At 34.6% G+C, this 17,287-nt stretch overlaps 1 protein-coding gene across 1 annotated transcript in view; it reads right to left on the reverse strand.

Annotated features, from left to right (window-relative positions):
• The window catches only part of LOC143222530 (uncharacterized), an 83,889-nt gene extending 68,371 nt beyond the window's left edge, over window positions 1–15,518 (reverse strand). The window contains exon 1 of the mRNA XM_076449149.1: window positions 15,504–15,518. The gene's annotated coding sequence lies outside the window, so the exon portion shown is untranslated. The remainder of the gene's footprint in view (window positions 1–15,503) is intronic.
• Window positions 15,519–17,287: the final 1,769 nt, after the last annotated feature.

The following is a 17,287-nucleotide window of genomic DNA, read 5'->3' on the forward strand; positions in this document are numbered from 1 at the left end:
TGTTGTATGTTCTCCTTGTGGAAACATGTAGTATGATCTTCATTTCGAAACATTTTGTATGTTTTCCATGTCGAAACATTTTGTATTTTCTCTATATTAAAACATTTTATATGTCACCTCCTGCAAACATTTTCTAAATTCCCACTGTCGAAACATGTTGAATGTTCTCCACGTGAAAATATGTTGTATGTTTCCAATGTCGAAACATATTGTGTGTTCTCACGTGGAAACATGTTGTATGTTCTCAATGTCGAAACATATTCCATGTTTTATGTTGTCAACGTCGAAACATGTATGTTTTCCATGTATATTCCACGTGGAAACCTGTCGAAATGTCGAAACATTTTATGTGTTCTCCTCATGGAAATATTTTGTATGTTCTTCATGGGGAAACATGTTATATGTTCCACATCTGGAAGCATGTTGTATGTTCTTTTATATCAAAACATGTTGTATGTTCTCCATGTCGAAACATTTGTATGTTCTCTATGTGGAAACATGTTTATGTTCTCCTTGTCGAAATATGTTGTATGATCTCCGTGGGGAAACGTTGTATGTTACCACGTAGAAACGTGTTGTATATTCTCCTTGTGGAAATATGCTGTTTTTTTTTTTTTCATGTGGGAACATGTTGTGTGTTCTCCATGTCAAATCTTGTTGTATGTTTTCCATGTTGGAACATGTTGCATGTTCTCCACGTGGAAACATGTTCTATCATGGGAAAACATGATGTATGATCCCCATGTCGAAACATGTTGTATCTTCTCCATGTAGAATCATGTTGTATGTTACCACTTGGAAACATGTTGTATGTTATCCACGTGGATTCATGTAGGATGATCTTCATGTCGAAACATGTTGTATTTTCTCTATGTCTAAACATGTGTGTTCTCCATGGGGAAACATGTTGTATGTTTTTCATGTTGAAACATGTTGTATGTTCTCCTCGTGGAAACATTTTGTGTGTTCTCCGTGTTGAAACATGCTGTATGTTCTCCATGTCGAAACATGTTGTATGTTCTCCTTGTGGAAACATGTATATTCCCCATGTGGAAACATGTTGTATATTCTCCATGTCGAATCATGTTGTATGTTCTTCATGTGGAAACATGTTGTATGTTCTCCATGTCGAAACATGTTGTATGTTCTCCAAGATAAAACCACTTAAGTAAATTGAAATATTGTTGTTTGCTATTAAATCGGTAGAAAGTGTTTCCATATAAACATATTTTATCATACATTAGCCTGAAGTGTTGAGGCATCTTCTTACTGCCCCTTTAATGGCACAGCGGCATGTTTTGGGACTTCCAACTACAGATGTAGTTTTGTACTTAATTCGAATTCGCAACAACAACAACCCTCTTATTTCATAATGTTCTTCAAATCGACTCCTTGTTGTGATAACAATAGCAACAGCCCTTGTTATGCGTGTGCTCCACTGAACTTAGTTTTTGTATATACCAAAGGTCAGTGGGTTTCATTTTTTGAGGGGGCTATCGGTTAGAGATAGATTAGATTACTACTCTGATAATATGTTCAAACGCATTTTGGGCTATCATTATATTATATCAAATTACAACGCAGCCGTTATAATATTTAAAACTTTCTGTGTGTCAAAACAGAAGGCACAACTTCGGCCACCTAACAGCTGTCGTGTGACCGAAAAATTCTAGATATTCCCAGTATCCCTACCAACATCACCCTAATGCCATTCCTCACTTTTTCTCTTGGTTTCTACTGAAACCTGTAATTTGTGCGACTTAAACATTTTATTGGCCTATTCGTTTGTTGCGTGTAGTAGCCATAAGGTAACAGAGGCGAACAGGTTCTAATGAAAGAGTAAAGACGTCGAAACGGACAGCTTTACTAACATAATTAGCACTCTACACCTTTAAGTGGCTAGCTACCGTTCCAGTCACAGACAATTGAAGAGAATTTTCTCACCGATACAAATCGCTTTCACACCTCTGGAAGGAACTGGGCGGAGTTAACTCGCAGAATCTACAGAAGGAATTTACGATGTACATGAATTTGGCCCCCACCTTTCTTGTTGTCACGAGAGTTACAGGTCATATAATGTTTATATACTTCGGACTCATCGGGTAGATGCCCTTGACGGAGTAGCAATAACGGTAAATCTAACAGCTTATAAGGCTTTCGCCACTAAAATTTTTAGCGTATTAACGTGACAGCTATAAATTGTGTTGTAATAGCTAAATACAGCCATGATGAAGATAACGATTCCATAAAATATTCAAAATAACGATGCAGTTTGAGTATGTGCTGATACATTGTAGCTTTAATTGCTTGAAGAAAACATTTCTACTGTGCAGCTGCTCACGATATAAATTTTACACCTTTTATAGAAAATATATTTATGGATGAAGTTATACGGATATGACAACAACCAATGATACAATTATTGAGAATATAATAGAAGATTTTTATATAACTAAATGAAAATTCCTCTTAGGTAATGTACACATGCTTGGAAAAACAAGTGTGTGTACTTTCTTATAGCATAGCCACATCGGGCTATCTGCTGAGTCCATCGAAAGGGAATCGGACTCCCTGATTTTAGCGCTCTAAATCCGTAGACTTACTGCTGTCCCAGCGGAGGAGTGGAGAAACAAAACTGACTGCAAATATAGACTTATATTTCATCTCACTGGAGATAAACATTCAAAAAATAATTCAATTTCTGTTATTTGGTAATTTGGAATATGATTGGAATTTATGTCTTGTGTAAGCCTTGGCGGGGGGTCAGATGCAGTTTAACTTCTTTCCTCCTTGACTGTTATCTTAATTTGAGGCTTGTAGACATTTTTATTTTATTTTTTGTTTATTTTGTCTTTTCCCGGACCTCCTCCATAAATGTTAATCTATGACCCTTGTAAGTGAAGCTCTGGAGTAGCATGATTCTCAGTTTCACTAAGTTTCGAACATTTTATTATGTAGAATAACTGGTATTAGGTGTTCTTTAACTATTGTTATCAAAATTGTGAAGCTGTCTCTACTGTTCTGGATGTATACGTACTGTTGTATAAATTCTTAATTGTTTCAAGGACGAGATGTATTTCGGTTTCAAGTGTGTATGTATGTTGGTTAACTTTCTGCTGTTTTATCTTTGTTTTTTTGTACATTTGAACTGCTAGATCATTTCTTGATTTTGTTGTTGATGGGATTTGCGTTTCTTGAGTAAGAAGATGTGATCTTGCCACATCTGTGTATCTTGTAGTCTTTACAGGTGTGTTTTGTATTGCTGATATGAGTAATAGCGGTGTTTTTTTTCTGTTACACTATATTTTCGGATTGTGTGTCTGTTTCGCTTTGTTTTGACTCATTGTATATATTGTATATTCTAGTTTCGATACATTTGTGTTTATTAAGTAGCTGCGTATTGCTGTTGGTAGTTACAGAATAGTGTGTTATTGTGTTGTTTCGGGCATTCTGAGTCATGAGTTTCTTCACCACAGCCCACATATCATGGGGAAGATTTATACACAACTGCAACGTGTCCATATCTTTGATATTTGTAATACTGGATTACAACTACGGATGGTGTTTTTACCCTAAATCTCTTGTACCATGGTATAATTTTCGCGGATATTTACTGTGGATATCCTGATATACCTTTGAAATTCATGGAACTGGATCGACTCCGATTTTTAATCATTGACTACCTGAGAGGGTCAGGTACACTTTAGACCTCTTCCTGTTAAATCCTGCTGATAATGCTCATGACACACACACCACACTGATTTGTCTTTTCAGGGGCCGTGTCCTGGAATATAATTATATTAGCATTTAGTGTAATTTTAGATTCATTGCTTACTTTGGTTTCACAAAAAGTTCGTACCGTGGTATTCTCTTGTATGATAGCAAACAATTCTGAAAATAAAGTTCACATTTACACAATAAATATTCTTCAGCACGTATTTTCACATAAATCGGTGGTATCTACATCTTGACGTTAACAATGTTTTAATGTCTATGGTGGGAAGCATTATTTTTAATGTAGAAACTGAATGGAGAAAGGCACAGCCCCATCAATATCATATACGATACAGCTATCTATTTCAGTTAATAAATCATTTTTATATAAAATTTTATTAAAGTTAAGCAAAGAAATTCAATTAATTTGTGTGTTTGTGTATACAAATTTGTATAATTATGTAACAATATTGAGTTTCTGGATTGTGGCACTCTGAACGCTGCAGTAAGTATTGATTTGTTGTTTTTTTAATTTCGCGCAAAGCTACACGAGGGCTATCTGCGCTAGCAGTCCCTAATTTTGCAGTGTAAGACTAGAATGGAAGGTAACTAGTCATCACCACCCACCGCCAACTCTTGGGCTACTCTTTTACCAACAAATAGTGGGAATGACCGTCACATTATAACGCTCCCACGGCTGATAGGGCGAGTATGTTTGGTGCGACAGGTATTCGAATCCGCCACCCTCGGATTGCGAGTCAAGTGCCTTAACCACCCGGCCATGCCGGGATTCTACGTAATTTGAGCGATTTTGCGAACAGTATTAATTTTGTTTTAATCCTATTAATTATAAATTTGTATATATTTGACTTATACTCTGGTAGTTGATTTAGAACTGGTTGTAAGTTGTCGAAGGGTGTGTTAGAGTTTTTCTAAATAGTCCCTTCATCATCAAATTGAGAAGACGAACTGCAATTAATATTATTTATCTGCATGTCGCTAACATACGTGATGTATAGGATAGGACTAACTATCCGTTTTTGAGGACCACCTGCCTCTGGAGTCAACCAGTAGGTGCCCTCAACATTGTCGTCTAGAAAGTTGGATAACTATTCGGTGAAGATCTCCTGTTGGTAAGTATTTAACTTGAATATTAAACCATTACGCCATACAATGTTGAATGCTTTCTCCATGTCGGATCCCGGCATGGCCAAGTGGTTAAGGCATTCGACTAGTAATCCGAGGTCCGCGGGTTCAAGTCCCAGTCACACCAAACATGCTAGCCCTCCCAGCAGTGGGGGCGTTATAATGTGACGGTCAATCCAACTATTCGTTGGTAAAAGAGTAGCCCAAGAGTTGGCGGTGGGTGGTAATGACTAGCTGCCTTCCCTCTAGTCTTACATTGCTAAATTAGGGGCGGCTAGCGCAGATAGCTCTTGAGTAGCTTCGCGCGAAATTCAAAAACCAAACCATTCTCTGTATCGAGAAATCAAGCGACAGTGCATTTATTTTGATTAAAGCTATCTGTTACAATTTCAGTTAGCCTAATTAAATGATCATTTTTTTTTTCGAAATTTTCAGAAACCATTTTGAACTTTGGGAAATTCTGATGTGATCTACAGAATATCTGAGATCATCTTGCTAATTACTTGCTCTAAATGTTTGTCTAGATAACTAGTTGCACTGATCGGTTTGTAATTTTCTGGCTTATTCTCTGGTTTTTCCTTCGTTAAAAAACGCCCCACCCCGTACAGCGGTAAGTCTACGGATTTAAAACGCTACAATCAGAGGTTCGATTCCCCTGAGTGGACTCAGCAGATAGCTCGATGTGGCTTTGCTATAAGAAAAACACACTCATTCAAGAACATAAGTACCTACCTATGCTTGCTTCAAAGAGGCAGGGATGTTTACCGAATTTAGGAATAGATTAAGTATTATTGTTAGATGACTGAACAATCTCTGAGTACCTTTATATAACAATATTGATTGTGTTTGATCTCCTAATGTCTTGTTTTTGTTCGTTTTATTGATAATATAACTTTGTCTCTTGTTTTCGAGTAGTTGATTTTTTTACGCTGGAACTGTTGTTATCTTGGTGTACATAAATCTTGATTTCTGATAACATATTCATTAACTTTATTGTAAAAATGGTTATTTGTGTTTAGTTCTTGATGTATTTTAAACGTTGTGTTTAATTGTTCTGTAAAAGTTTCTACATTTTCTTTATTTCTGTAGGTTAGTTAATTTTTGTGGTGTAATGTCGGATATTTGTGCGTTTTTGCTTATTTGTAAATCTCTTCAAATGCGTCCAATTTTTTAGAATTAGTGTAATTATTTAGCTTAGAACTGTCACAACTACCTTGTTTTAATTGTTTAGCTTCATTTCTTATTTTATTTCTTAGAAGGTTTATATCTGTTCTCTTCTACCAATATTCTGTCTTTTTGTTTTAATCACGTTTAGAGGCCCAGCATGGCCAGGTGGTTAATGCATTTGGCTCACAATCTGAAGATAGCGGGTTTGAAATGCCGTTACACCAAACAGTCTTTCAGATGTGGGGGCATTATAACGTGACAGTAAATCCCACTATTTGTTGGTAAAGCTAGTTGCCTTCCCTCTAATCTTATACCGCTAACTTATAGACGACTGGTGCAGGTAGCTTTTTTGTAGCTTTGAGTAAAATTTAGAAAAAACAAACAAACAAAAAGTTATTTGTGCATGTGGTCTCTAGTTTGTGAGATTGTTAGAAAACAAACAAACAAACAAAAAGTTATTTGTGCATGTGGTCTCTAGTTTGTGAGATTGTTAGAAAAACAAACAAACAAAAAGTTATTTGTGCATGTGGTCTCTAGTTTGTGAGATTGTTAGAAAAAACAAACAAACAAAAAGTTATTTGTGCATGTGGTCTCTAGTTTGTGAGATTGTTAGAAAAACAAACAAACAAAAGGTTATTTGTGCATGTGGTCTCTAGTTTGTGAGATTGTTGTTTCGGTATTGTCTTTTGAGAAGCATTTATAAAGCACTCAGAAACTTTATAACAGTCTTCATCAGTATCTGATGGTTTTTACATAATTTCGTAATTTCAACTACGTAATTTGGTAGTGACAGGTATAATTCATTTGCATACTTAAACCAATTCGCTTTCTGACTGTTATATTTAGATTTAGTTATTGGTTGATTAATTATGGTGAGGTACTACGTCGAATACACGGGTTATTGTTAGGTGATCACATCTGCACCATTTCCAACATATACATTTGAATATTTATTTCCAACTTCTATTGTACTTATGCATACATCTATTATATCACTTGTGTGATATTTGTCACCGGTATCAATAAAAGTGGTGTTACGTAACAACACACAGAAGGAATCATTTGAGAAATTTCAAAGTCGTATTTCATTTGTTGTTGTTCTTTTACAGCCAGTATTTCTATGTTCACTATTGGGATCACCTATTATTATTAGCTGCTTTTTATGTTCTTTTAGTTTATTGAGTAACTGAGAATCCAGTATATTTGAAGAAGAGCACTCGATTGGTTATTATCTTATTGTTTGATAACTTGATATCTTTTAGCATATTTTCGTTATTAAAATATATTTGAGCAAGTGAAAGAGTAGACTAATACAATAATGTAATACACCTTTGGAAGTAAATTTTGTTTACCCTGTCTACGTTTAGGATAATGTAACTAGTGATCTAAAGTGAACTACTTTTGTGATACATCGTTTTACTGATTATTTTTATAATATTAGGATTTGTTTGTTTTATTAACTCACAACAGACAATATTTTGTTATTCATGGTTTGTTTGTCTTGAATTTCGTGTGAAGCTACACGTGAGCTATCTGTACTAGCCGTCCCTAATTTAGTAGTGAAAGACCAGAGGGAAGGAAGTTAATCGTCACAACCACCGCCAATTCTTGAGCTTCCTTTTTACCAACAAATAGCAGGATTAGCCATTACATTATAACGCCCCTACGGTTGAACGAGCTAGCATGTTTGGTGTGACAAGAATTCGAACCTGCAGCCCTCAGATTACGAGTCGAACTCCTTAACCACTTGGCCTGCCGGTCCTGGCTGTGAAACTAACCTAAAATAGAGGGATATTACCGAGAAATGGCTTAAGACTTAAGGGAAGGCATCTAGTCATCACCATTTACCGCAAACTCTTGGGCTACCTTTTTACCGACCGTCACATTATAAAGCCCCCACGGCTGAAAGAGCGAGCATGTTTAATGTGACGGGGATTCGAACCCGCGACTCTCAGATTACGAGTCGAACGTCTTAACCACCTGGCCATGCCGGGCCTAATTCATACTGAAGGTACATGTAAAGGGTCTGAAGGATGTATTGAACAACTGTTTATTGAATCTGTCCTCACTGATGTAAAATGAAACATTTCCCTAAAATAAAACTTTCCTATGAAAGATAAATCTTATTTGACTGTTGAATTCACTTAAAGAAGTAAGACAAATTTGTTATTTTTGTGTTCGCTTTTACAAAGTTTATACTAATTGAATGTTATCTTCTAAAAATTAATGGATTTTTAAATGATTTATATATGTACCTTACTTTTTATAAATGAAGTCATTATAAAGATGAACTCAATCGTGATGGAATTATTGTTGATTGTTACCTAAACAAATTTAAAAGTAAATGTTCATAAATTAGGTGAAACAAACTTTCTCTCTTAATGTGTTTTAAGTAAAGTGTTTGCCATAAAAACGTATTAAACGCATAATGTAACAATGCTCAATTGTTCCATATTCTGTTTCTTGAAAAGAGCCCTTTAATGCCTTCCTTATATTCTCGGTTTTCAAAGTGTGGTTCAGAAGACATTTATAACATAGCTTCATTCCACTAGATTTACGAATTTTAAGTCTTTGAATTATACACCAGCAGTTTTACTTAAATCTCAAAAGTCACTAATAAATCATTTTTATTAATTAACGAGATAAAAACTTTTATATTTGCTCACCAATAAAAGGGGTGGCCCAAAAGTTGGTGTGCAGTTGAGAGCTGATAATATATTTAAAGTAAGTAAATCAAAATAAAAGTATATAGTTGATAACTGATAAGTTATTTAACGACACTTTACACGTGACATGGAATTATGGGTAAGTTAATTTTGCAGGTGTTCAAAATGAAACCTGTCGCTGTTTACACAATCCAGGAGTCTGCCTGCCACTTCCGTCGGTCATTAGTCACGTTACCAACTAGTATCTTCCTCTTACCTAACATATGTAACTCAATATATTCAATTCAACAGGTTCAATTGTAACTTTAAACCTACTTTTGAGCCACTCTGTACATCTGCTGTTAAAATATTTATGTTAGTGAAGACAGTTGACAGTAACTTCGATATTGACAACACAGTTGTGTTAACCATGAATATTATATTTACGGAACTTAGGTTGTCAAATACTCATCATAAGTAACATTCATTCATACACGTTTAAGCTGCAAAGTAAAATAAAACATTTAATAATGTAAATGTATTCTAGTACTTCAGTCAAAAGTAAAAAACAAAATCAGCCATTGTTTGAGGTATCGTTATATTGTACTTACATAAACAAAATCAGCCATTGTTTGAGGTATCGTTATATTGTACTTACATAAACAAAATCAGCCATTGTTTGAGGTATCGTTATATTGTACTTACATAAACAAAATCAGCCATTGTTTGAGGTATCGTTATATTGTACTCACATAAACAAAATCAGCCATTGTTTGAGGTATCGTTATATTGTACTTACATAAACAAAATCAGCCATTGTTTGACGTATCGTTATGTTGCACTTAAAAAGAAGCCATTGTTTGACGTATCGTTAAATTTTGTAACATTATTAAAACTAGGTAGCATACAAAAAATAATAATCTAAGATTTTGTGAATGTGATAATTGTGAAGTTGTTACATTCAGATTAAGAAATAATAGAGTAACATAAATTCACTGCTTATTTTACATTTTATTGGCTACTCATCTGGCGTACCGAATATGCACACATTAATATCATACATATTCTGTATGATATTTTATTGGCATTTTACATTTTATTGGCTACTCATCTGGCGTACCGAATATGCACACATTAATATCATACAAGATATTTCTCGAAATGGCATTTTAAGTTTGTCTAATTAATTAGAACAAATTATGAAGAGTAAAATCACACACACACACACACAAAATAGTGGCACACTGTTTATTGATAGATGAATTGAAATATATTTGTTTGATCTATTTTGTTTGAATGTTTATTTATAATAATAAAGCTGCACAATGGGTTATCTGTGCTGTGCTTAACATGGTAATTGAACAAAAAATTTTAGCGTTATAAGTCTTCTTCAAGCCATCAGGTGTAGCTGTTTCATATATTTGTTCATCATCACTGAGAAAAATATATTTTAATTACTACGAACATTCTGTATCAAAATAATGTATTTTCAGCACGGAGCTGATAATGGATCTTCATTTTCACGTCAAGGAGGAAACACTATGTTATTACACAATCTCGATTATGTATTAATTTTTGTTGCCATGTTGCGAAGGCTTTATATTCATAAAAAAAAGTTACTCTACTAAAGTAACTATCACTTGTTTATGCATGTCTTAATCTATCATCGTCGGGTATAATTTATAATGTTGCATGATGGCTTGTAATCTTCAAAATAGTTATTGTTTTTTAACTCATAGATGCATAATGTTATATATACGTATAAATGTAGATATTAGTTATAGCATTAGAACAACAACTATTCAACCAGTAGCCCGTATCTTCAAATCAATTTTCTATTTGATAGTGATAACTAGCAAATGGCCCAAATGCATTTCAGTTACTTATTTATTTATTTGATTTCCTATTATGCAGGGGAATGATAATCATATGAACATAATCATCTGTAAAATTTAGACAGAACATTACCTTTTAAGTCATATAACATTTATAGATAAAACAGTTTCAGATCGTAGTGGTTAGAGCAGCACTAATCATGGGACAACAATCACAGTAAGGACATTATATTGTAGATAGGATTACTTCGGAAACTAAACTCCCTGCCTCCACATATAGTTAATAACCAACTCTGGTAAAGGTATAGTAGGAGTCCTACGGTAACGGGTGGCGTTTCGTTGATAGAAGTCCTACTGTAACGGGTGGCGTTTCGTTGGTGTTGACACATTGGCTGCTAAGGTCGTATCTCTCTTTTTAATCAAATCATCCAGTGTGGCCAATTATAGTGACACTGCTGGTTACAAAACATGACACATATGTGGGAATATCGATCGACTTTAGACACTGCTACGTTACAAGAGGTGCATAAGCTTTCGTCTCTTTGATGTGACTAGTAACTTACCTTTATGTTTTCGGAATAAAAAGTCGAAATAATATTTGTGCATTGAAACTGGAGTTGAGAGCCAAATAGCTGACTTTAAACTGCTAAATAATGTTACGAAAAGAGGCGATTACATTGGCTTGAGGAATGTTAGGTTTCATTCCTTGTTCTCGGTTGTCGTCGATTACCCCATAATTTTCCCGCCTCGAAAGCTATTTGCCTGCGCCGGAACAACACAGCCTTTTCTATCAACAAGCACGCTGGCTTTGAAATAGCGCATTTAATGTTCAACGTCACCATTTGTTACAGTTCGCTCTGCAGCTATTGTTTTTTTTTTTTTATGTTTTTGCATCATAGTTGAGTAAAGTAAATGGAATTTGTCGGCTGTTCGTTTAAAGTAACAAATTTGTTTCTACGAAATATATGCTTGTGAGCGGATTCGACTGGTAAGGGAAACATGAATCACGGTTTGAGGAATTTTTAAATTGAAAATTCGATAGCGTTAACGTGCTCTAAGTGTTTAACTGATACCAAACACTGAACCTACAATACAAGCGTTTAAAGAGGAATGCGTGGACAATTCGATAAAAAACAAGGGAGGGGACTTTTTATTGTTTTCACTTAAGTGTACTATATCGTCATGGATTTAACGATATCTGTCAGCGGAGTGACATGATAAAGCATACAGATGAAGGAAGTCTTCAAATAAAATTATATTAGCTAACACATAAACATGATTCAAATAGCAGTATAAACAAAATCAAAGCAATAAAAATATTGTTAAAAGTGTAAGGTGAGTTAGTTTTAAATGATTAGGATATTTGTAATGAATACGATATAAGATTACTTTTAAAAACAACTGTTGTATTATACATTGATCATTCAGGTTATTATTGCACAATGCAACCATTTGTAGAATACTCCACCTATATGCACTTACAAATTGAGTTTTATTGGGTTGTATTTTAGGTAAGTCCTTCAGCCATGCACGTGCAGTGATGTAATAATATTATGGCCAGCCTGCATGAAGTTGAAAAAAAGCAAAAATGTTTTTACACTTTCAAAGGAAAATGATATGAGTACCTGACTAATAAGTGGGTTGTTACTTAAGACTGGTGCCAGATTCTGCGTAAGTTGGCAGTCTACAGGAAAAACTTTGCGATCGTAAACAGAGCTTTGGCTAAAACCCCTGGTAACTGACTACAGGAAAGGAAAAGCTTGTTGGACAATCGTGTTGAATGTAACATACACTAATCCGTTTAACAACTAAAAATTGCTAGAATTCGACTATTTTCAACGTACCATGTGAAGAATATTACTAATACTGCCTAATGGAAATCGGTAACCTGTTTGAAAACAGAAACAAACAGTAAACTGGTTTGGTTTTGAATTAAGCACAAAGCTACACAATGGGCTATCTGTGCTCTGCCCACCACGGGTATCGAAACCCGGTTTGTAGCGATGTAAGTCCACAGACATACCGCTGAGCCACTGGGGGGGCGTCAGTAAACTACATCTTCTATAAGTTTGAGGCCCAAATTGTGTAAATTAATTGGATGGTTTGAAGTGCCTTCTTTTCTCTGTACTGATGATAAGTAGAAATGTCGAGAAAACTTCACACAATATTTGATTCTACATGTACTGTACAGACTGTGCAAGCAGTTGAGGATATGTAATTCTATGGGGACCATTCTACACACAGGATGTGTTTCTTGTACCTACATATTCATATTTATTAGTGCGTAAGTATCACAAAGTAATTGTATTCAAAGTATGTAAAAAATATTACAAAAATGTATATGTATGTATGTCTAGGTATTCAAACTTGATAATGTATCATATTGCTTGATATAATATAATATAACCAAGTGTCTTCAAAAATAGTAAGGTACTTTTTAAAGATTTAGCCTAATAGATAATTTCGCATCTGTGAGTAAGTTGTTAAAATTCTGAAGGATTTCTTTATTTGTAGTTAAAAACAAAGCTACACAATGGGTTGTTGTGTTCTGCCCACCACAACAACATGACTGCGGTGAATTCTGAAAGACGTATAAAAACGAATTCCTGTAATTCCGGTTCGTTTTACCAAATTATCTGGTCATGATATTGTTTTAACCTAGATGCACCTTATGTGACGCTCAACTAGGTTAGAGCTCAGGCATAGGTTACTTCTTATTTTGAACTGTTGACCAGAGGTAGGACAATCAGTCAGTTGTGACTTTTAATCAAATGAGGTGTTTAGTAGGCATTGTTATAACGCGAGCGTACTATTGTATCACCCTTACGTTCAGGTATATACACAAATGAAGAATGAAATATCTTCAGAAACTCTAACCCAAAATATTAACATAAATCATAAAAAAGGGATCATATAAAGGTTATTTTATATATGTATCAACACAGTGTTGAACAATACAAAATGAACCGCGTTTGTAGGTGTTCCTAGCAGACTTTATAGATGCCTCTTGTGTGTTGTTCTTTCGTTAAGTTGCTTCAGGAAATATAACAGAAACACTATTACATGATAAAACTTCGACTGTAAGAAGAAAGCTTGATCAAAACTATAAGATACATGTAGGGGGGCACAGCGGTGTGTCTACGGGCTTACAACGCTCGAAACCGGTTTCGATATCCTTGATGGGCAGAGCACAGATAGCCTATTGTGTAGCTTTGTCTTTCGCTACAAATAAACAAATATAAACGGGGTTATGAAATATATCTTGTTTGTTTTCGTGGCGGTACTTGGCTTTAATAACTAAACTCCTAAACAAGTTGCTGAACCCGATAAAACAAGAGAAGTAAAGAATTTATCGGGTGATAAAAAGACCTTATTGTTGAAGGCGAAGGGCGTGGTTAAATAACAAGGTGAGTAAACGAACACGTGGGAACAAAAATTCTCAAAAACGCAAGCAAGTGCCAAAGTTTATTTGATGTGTTCTATACAAATTTTATATCCGTGACTATAAAAATTTCTTTCGAGAGGCGTACAAGTTGTTGCTCGCGCTAACTTTTAACTCTCACTTCATTTATAGTTTTCTAGATACATAGATGTTCAATTACTTCCTGAGCCCCAGGAAATTTCTCCTTAACAAGACAAAACAGTGCACAAACAAACTTATGCTTGAAAACTGTACAATCTAGAGAAAACGTTGACAACTACGTTTTTTTTCTGCGAATATCGGACTAATCACCTGGAAAGTTTTCTTTATTTATAATAAAGGACAAAGTTACACAATGGGCTGTCTATGATCTGCCCACCACGGATATCGAAACTCGGTTTCTTGCAGTGTGACGTACTGCTGTGCTATTGAGGAAACTATTTAAATTGTGAATGGATTAGATTCAAATATACACAACATACGTTGTACATTCAAGTAAACACAACATACGTTGTTTGCTCACAAAGTGGCAATGTACAACTCCAGTGGTAACATTAAATCTTTTGTGAAATACGAGTGCGGTTTGAATCCAGGACCTAACAAAATAATTGCGTTACCTTAATTATATAAATGTATAACAAACGAATACAAATTCATACTCATGTTACGTCTGTAGAGATGTGAATATATAATGAAAATGGAGGTCATATAAGAGGTACGTGAAATAACAAAAAAAGACTCTTAACAGAATCACTTATTTTAATACATGTTAAGAACTCTTGAGTAAAATCAAAGTACAATGTATTAACAATGTCAATCACGTTACATGTGCGTGCCTCAAAGAGTGACAAAGAGGCCTTTTACCCAATTATTATTATGATTACTATTGTATATTTCAATAGATAATTGCTCTTCAAAATATATACATTTAAAATTAATCTAAAACTTGCGCGAGGAGTGACACTGCAGAAAAAAATCCTATTATTTATTTCATAATCTTACTGTTTTAGTCTAACCTATAACTGTCAATCTTGCTCATGTAGGTATTATAAAGAACCGTGTTTTACATTCATTTATTAATTCTTTATGAACAAAAGCTACGCATAAATCTCCGGTGGGACAGTGATAATTCTATGGCCTTACGACGATAAATTCCATGGTTCGATTCCCACCTGTGGACAAAGCAGACAGTCTCGTGTGACTTTGCTTTACAACAAGCAAGCGAGGTATGGATAAAGAAGACAATAAAAGTGTTTACGTATTTCATATTTTTTTACAAATATGTTTCATCAAAGTGAATATTGCATAGCTCAGGCACTTTAGGTGAAAATCGAGATTTGATGTTGTAATTTTAAACGAAGACCGACCACCCATATCAGTTAAAGTGTTATGGTAATATTTTAATAGAATATTTTGCAACCGTATAGTGTATATAATAAAATATTTATTAATCCAACACAATAATATCAGCAAGCCTGTAATGCATTACTTTTCAAAACTAGCTACAAATAATGTGATTTTGCACAGCCAACGAAGTGAGAAATCATACTCTCTGAGAATGGGTGCTAAACTTACCTTTTTAGCTTGTATTGGTACTTCACGCCAGTAAAAGTTTGAAATCACAGTTTATATCCTGAGTTTAAAATCCGGTGGAACTGTAAAAACACAAAGACAATATAAAATTGGCGATGGCTTGAAAATTCTTGCTGGCTCGAAGTGTCCTTTTAACTCTAACTAAAATATAGAAATGTGCATTTTTGTGATACTTTAGAACCATAGTGATAGAAGGCTGGGTTTGATATTAAGTTTTTTTTTATTTCGCGCAAAGCTACTTGAGGGCTATCTGCGCTAACCGTACCTAATTTTGTAGTGTAAGACTAGAGGGAAGACAACTAGTCATCACTACCCACCGCCAACTCTTGGGCTACTCTTTTACTAACGAACAGTGGGATTGACTGTCACATTATAACGCCCCCACGGCTGAAAGGGCAACCATGTTTGGTGTGATGGGGATTCGACCCGCGACTCTCGGATTACAGTTTGAAAATAAGAATAACACAATGTTATATCAGACGTCGTTAACATACTGTGAAACAAATTTTGTACAATGCATCTGCTATCTGAGAAACAAAATATTTTTATTCGTTAAGTTTTGAATTACGTCATTTATGAAGTATAACTACGATATCACTTCTCGTGTGGTACTCTTCACACCAGGAAACAAAATTAAATATGTTTCGCACGTCTTTTATCATGACTGTACAATTATCAACGCTTATGAAACAGATGGCAGGTGCCAGTCAATCATAAGGCAAGAACTGACATCTAAATAAACACTTCTTTAGAACTTAAGACCCCAGAAAAAAAAGTATCCACTACGAATTGTTTGATATTAAGGAGTCAACATACTTGTTGTAATATTAATTTAGTGGCGCCGTCAAGTCGTCGGTTGTGTAAACTACAAACTTTGGTTTCCTGGAGTAGGCTTAGCAAACAAAATTCCGTATTAAGTATTTTAAAATGTGAATGCTTTATCGGTTTAAGTGTTACCTTTGGTAATAAAGAGGATTCGCAAAAATGCAATGCATATGAGGCAGATAAAATAGTTTTTATTTATTTATAACTTAAAAAGTTTGTATTTTCATATACTAAAAGCACATCGGGATAACTGCAGTGTCCACTGAGGGAAAGTGCGGATCAGTTTTGCGTTCTAAGACCGAACGCTTACTACTGTCTCAGTGGAGGACTAAGTTAAAAATATATTGTAACTTTTTAAATTGTTCCGTGTTACAATAAAACACGCTATTGTTCTAGTTTCTACAAAAAAACAATATAAAGTTGTACATAGGTATGCCATCAGTGGCAAATTTAGCCGAAAATATTTATTTTATGTTATGTATTACTCCATGTTAACATTCTTCTCATATCAGTAAAATATTGATCATTTGATATAAACTGACACAATTATTATATATTATTATACATGTTGCACTTTATTACCTAAATTTGAACTATTTCAACTTCTGGTTAAAAATAGTCATAATCACATTTTTAAAGTTTCCTTGGATTAACTTGTATCACTTTCGCTAATCCGAGAAAAAATACATTTTAGACAATGCTTGTTTGTTTCTTTTCTTATAACAAAGCCACATCGGGCTATCTGCTGAGCCCACCAAGGGTTATTGAACGCTTGATTTTAGCGTTGTAAATCCGGAGATATACCGCTGTACTAGTGGGGGGCTTAAACAATGCTTACAAGACCATATAAAAAAAGGAAGTATATCGTTTATCTAAACAATCTGTCTTAGGTTTAGATCTAGGCTTACGTTTGAACTTTCGATTTTTTGGGTTTCTGTGCA

Source organism: Tachypleus tridentatus, chromosome 8, assembly GCF_004210375.1.
Source record: "Tachypleus tridentatus isolate NWPU-2018 chromosome 8, ASM421037v1, whole genome shotgun sequence".
NCBI lineage: Eukaryota > Metazoa > Arthropoda > Merostomata > Xiphosura > Limulidae > Tachypleus > Tachypleus tridentatus.